Here is a 5394-nt window from a genome sequence, read left to right as displayed (position 1 = left end):
TTTGGGCGTAAAATTCAGTTGAGTTTTCCCGCGTTCGCTTTGCGGTCGCCATCTGTTTACACCTTCGGCAACTACGCGTCTGCCGTAGAAGAAGGTGTCATCTATACCTATAAAAAGAAGTGCCCGACTGACTGACTGACTGACTCATCAACGCCCAGCCAAAACTGTTAGACCTAGATACTTGAAATTTCACGAGTTTATTTGCGTCCTTGAGTAGGTGCTCACTAAGGCGCGTTTTCCAGAAATTGCCCTCCGAACCGAAGAAAAGGGCGAAATTGTGGTTTCGCGAATTCGTGCTTTTCTCGGTGACCCATTCACATATCAGAGCGCTTTTTGCTGTTATCAGTAGCTCTTAAGAATACCTAAAAAGTTGTTTTTAAATTTCGCCCTAACCTACACCAGCGAGGTGATTCCGCATTCCGAAAATAAAACGGTGTTCTTAAAGATTCTCAAATAAATCTTTCAGCCATTCAGTCATCTGAATGACAGGGCACGGCAGCACTGCCAGGATGCAACGTCTCAACCCGTTTGTTTATCTGCCGCAGATAATTGGCGTCCTGCTGTTCACGCAAGCAGGAAGCGAAGACCCGGCTCTGCTATCTGGATTCGACGGCGCACCACTTCCCAGCCACCAAGCGCATCATGTGCGCATTGCGCACTTGGAATCTACGCTCGGCGATTTGCCTGGAAACAGGCCTGCTTCGGTGACTTCATGCGCTGACGCAGATCGCCACAACATGAAGACGGCGCTGCTAGCAGACTGGAGTGGTATAAAGACTGGACACCCCTCAACTCAAGTCACAGGGCACGGCAGCACTGCCAGGATGCAACGTCTCAACCCGTTTGTTTATCTGCCGCAGATAATTGGCGTCCTGCTGTTCACGCAAGCAGGAAGCGAAGACCCGGCTCTGCTATCTGGATTCGACGGCGCACCACTTCCCAGCCACCAAGCGCATCATGTGCGCATTGCGCACTTGGAATCTACGCTCGGCGATTTGCCTGGAAACAGGCCTGCTTCGGTGACTTCATGCGCTGACGCAGATCGCCACAACATGAAGACGGCGCTGCTAGCAGACTGGAGTGGTATAAAGACTGGACACCCCTCAACTCAAGTCACAGGGCACGGCAGCACTGCCAGGATGCAACGTCTCAACCCGTTTGTTTATCTGCCGCAGGTGAGCAAGCGTTATGGCAAATGTATTCGTTCAAATTACCTATGCCTAATAGTGCTGCCGTGCCCTAGGCAGATGTGTGCACAATTGTGTGACATGTGTGCCTGTATTAAGGAATTACTGTTGCTCAGTGGTGACATTGAAACAAACCCGGGGCCTGATATGGCCATGATCATGAAACAGCTTCAAGTTATTGCAGATGACATAAAAGAAATAAAAGAAGAACGGTTGAAAGCTATTGAAGCCAAACTAGAACAAGTAACGTTACTGGAAAACAAGATCACGTCCTGTGTCTCCCAAGTAACCAATCTTCAAAAAACCGTTCACTACTTGGAGTTAAAAATAGACGACTTAGAAAACAGGTCTAGAAGGTCAAATTTACTTGTGTACGGTGTACCGGAGGAGGCAGACGAAAACCCCGAAACCCTCGAACAAACTATAGGGGAGCAGATACTTAAAAATATACTGAAGATTAAACCCGTTCCAATAGAAAGAATTCACAGGATAGGAAAACAAGACGCTCAAAAAACTAGACCAGTCATACTAAAACTCCTCGACTTCCGAGACAAAGCAACCATTCTTAGAAACTGCACGAAACTAAAAGGAACCGCTTTCTCTGTTGGAGAGGACTTCTCAAATAGAGTAAGAGACATCAGAAAAAAGCTTTGGCAAGTTGCAAAAATAAGAAAAGAAGCTGGAGACAAAGTATTTCTGGTCTATGACAAGTTAAAAGTGAACGAAGATCTGTACCGATGGGATGAGGAAACAAATGCTATTGCGCTCATAACAGCTGGCCGTCACAGCATCAACCATGAAAAAAACGACGAAGCGAAAGCACCAGGCGAGCCACAACGCCGCAGCCAACGAAAGAAGTAACATTTCTTAACATTAACACCCGCAGCATGCTTCAAAAATTAGTACCGCTTGAATCCTTACTTCTTGGAATTGAACCGGACTTCGTAGCTTTGACAGAAACGTGGCTGACAAATGACATAAAGGATTTTGAGGTAACACCCCCCAACTACGTTATCATTCGTAAAGATAGGCCGACACGTGGGGGAGGCGTGGCCATCCTGATAAAAAAAGACCTTTCCTTTGAAATACTTCCTGAGGTTACCGGAGTCGAGGCAATATTTTGCAAGCTTCTCTTCACTTCTCGCCCAGTATTTGTTGGCTGCGTTTATCGCAGCCCATCTTCAGACAAGGATAGCTTGCAAGCATTGCACACGTATATGCATCGGCATGTTCTCGGAGCCAGGCTAATCTTGCTCGGCGATTTTAATTTACCCGATATAAACTGGCAAACAATGCAACACCACAGCGCATGCTCGGATGTGCTCTTTGATATCATGTTGACATTTAATCTCTCCCAAATTGTAAAACAGCCTACCCGTGTTCAAGGGTGCTGTTCTAATGTACTTGACTTGGTGTTTTTAAGTGATCATTTTCCTGCAGATCAAGCACAGATCGTAATTCTTGAAGGCGTATCGGACCACGAAGTTATTCAAGGCTCTGTTTCTATATTTGACATCCCAATACCGTTCAACTCCTTTACTACATATCTTGACTTTAACCATGCCGATGACACCAGCATACTTGATCATTTTTTCCATGAACTTGCTTCGTTTGAACTACTTGCGAATGATTCAGACACAAATATAGAAACCCTATGGGCAAGGTTCAAAGCGGTCGTAACACACTGCGTTCTTAACTATGTGCCGTCTAAAACAAAGAAAACAAGAAAACATAATCCCTGGATAACGCGTGAAATTATTCATTCCAAGCGTAAAGTAAAACGCCTCAGAAAAACTTTGAAGGCAAAACCTACGCCACAAATTCGGAACAAGTTGAGTCAAGCTATTAGTAACATGAAATCCCAAATAAAAGTGTCCAAAGCAAACTATTTTACGAGTACGCTACCCAACTTTTTGAAAACGTCTCCCCAGAAGTTCTGGAACTACCTCAATCCTAAAAACCGTAACAGGCCCGTGGCCCCGGAAGAAAGCAAAGATAAAGCAAACTTGCTAAATAACTATTTTCAATCTGTTTTCACGATTGATGACGGAAATGAGCCTGATGTTGACATTTGCAACCACCGAAATATTGAACCACTTGTTGTGACAGAGTCCGGAGTGCTTAATTTGTTGTTAAAATTAGATACTAAAAAGGGCGCCGGTCCGGACAACTTGCCGAACGAATTTCTTAGGAGATATGCTGAATGGGTAGCCAAATACTTGTGTATACTTTTTAATAAGTCCCTATCAACCAGTTCCCTCCCCCAAGAATGGAAAATCGCAAAGGTAGCCCCTGTTCATAAATCTGGTAGCGAAGCTGACCCATCAAACTTCAGACCCATCTCACTAACCAGCACAACCTGCAAACTACTGGAACACATAATTCTTAAACATCTAACATTGTACCTTGACCAGAATCGCATCTTATCGCCATTACAACACGGTTTTCGCAAAGGACTTTCCACAGTTACCCAACTGGTTGAACTAATTCACGATATCTCCCTCAATGTAGACTGCAGAAAACAAACCGATTTAATTCTATTGGATTTCTCAAAGGCTTTTGATCGGGTGCCACACAAAAAACTTGTAAGAAAATTAGAAGCAACAATAGGCACAGGTCCACTTACTGACTGGATAGACAATTATCTGAGTAACCGAACGCAGTACGTGCAAGTCAATCGCGAAAGTTCTACCATAGCCAATGTTACGTCAGGTGTACCACAGGGCAGTGTTTTGGCACCCATCTTATTCCTGATCTTCATTAATGATTTACCTGCTGGCATTGGTGTTAATGTGAGGCTTTTCGCCGATGACTGTATACTTTACCAAGAAATTAACGCCCCAGAAGATCATGTAAAATTGAACAATGCCTTGCAGTACATATCTAGCTGGTGTGCTCTCTGGCAAATGACCCTGAATGTTAAAAAATCCGCTCTCTTGAGGATAACCAGAAAAAAGCATGTATCTGAATTCGCTTACGTTATAAATAACTCTCCACTTCCGGTAGTGACTGAACACAAATATCTAGGTTTAACTTTAACACAAGATTTTAGATGGGATACCCACATTAGCCATGTCACATCAGCTGCATTAAAACGACTGTTTTTCCTTCGTAGAAGTCTCGGTTCTGCACCACATGAAACGAGACTTCTCGCCTACAAAGCATTCGTCAGACCCGTCTTAGAATATGCAAACGTCGCGTGGTTTCCCTATACAAACAATCTCATAAATGCCCTAGAACGAATACAACGAAAACCGATAAGATTTGTTTATAACAAGTACAGAATGACAGACTCACCCACAGAACTTTTAAAAAAAGCAGGTCTCTTAACAATAAAAAACCGCGCTAAACTGGCACGTCAGAAATTCCTGTATCAATTAGTTCACGAATAGCTAAACATAGACAGTTCAAAGTACATGTCATACGCAGAAACAAGGCCAACACGACAAAAGCATTCACAGACACTAAATGAATATCAGTGCCGTACTGACTGTCTTAAATATTCTTTTTTTCCACTAGCAATTAGTGAGTGGAATAATTTGCCAATCAGTATAACAAACAGTCAATCATTGGAAACTTTTTCATCCCTGCTTGAATGTTACTTATTGTCTTTGGAATGTCAAAACTGAGTTTTTTTTTTCCTGTACACTGTTTGAAGTGCTCACTATTCTTTCTTCAATACTAGTTGGTATTGATGTCCTATGGTATTGATGTAGTTATGATGTACTGATATAGTCAAAATGTATTGCTGTCGGTTTTGTTTCACTCGTATTGCAATATTTCAGTGAGTACCCTTTGTATAAATCTCGCACTTCCACAATGTATGTGCCCTTCCTGCAATAATCCCTATTGGGATTGGCAGTATGTGTAAATAAATAAATAAATAAATCTAACTGATATTTGCTAGCCTATGTTACTCATACTAATGGACAGAACTGTTTTTAAGGATTTCGCTCTGCAACACCGCTAAAAGGGTCAAATTGTTCTTTACAAATGGCACGGCTGATGAGCCGAACAGGCCTGACAGGTTATGTACGCGTCTAGCGAAACTGCTGTTTCAAACGGCTACAGAGTGCAAGGGCACGTTCTCATTACGGTGTTGGAGGTCAATATTTCTTACAATTTTAAAAATTCCACCATGGAGAGAATGAAAAGCAGTAAAATCGTTTTTCACATATTATTTTTTACCGCCCGCCATCTAAGATAT

The 5394-nt window shown here is 42.8% G+C and overlaps 1 pseudogene; it reads left to right on the top strand.

Annotated features, from left to right (window-relative positions):
- The first annotated feature begins 509 nt into the window (after positions 1-509).
- Positions 510-2100, top strand: LOC144168163 (uncharacterized; annotated as a pseudogene).
- The last annotated feature ends 3294 nt before the right edge of the window (positions 2101-5394 follow it).

This window comes from Haemaphysalis longicornis, unplaced genomic scaffold (assembly GCF_048455015.1).
Source record: "Haemaphysalis longicornis isolate Haplotype H1 unplaced genomic scaffold, Haemaphysalis longicornis Haplotype H1 scaffold_2, whole genome shotgun sequence".
NCBI lineage: Eukaryota > Metazoa > Arthropoda > Arachnida > Ixodida > Ixodidae > Haemaphysalis > Haemaphysalis longicornis.
This window is presented reverse-complemented; position numbering and strand designations above follow the sequence as displayed.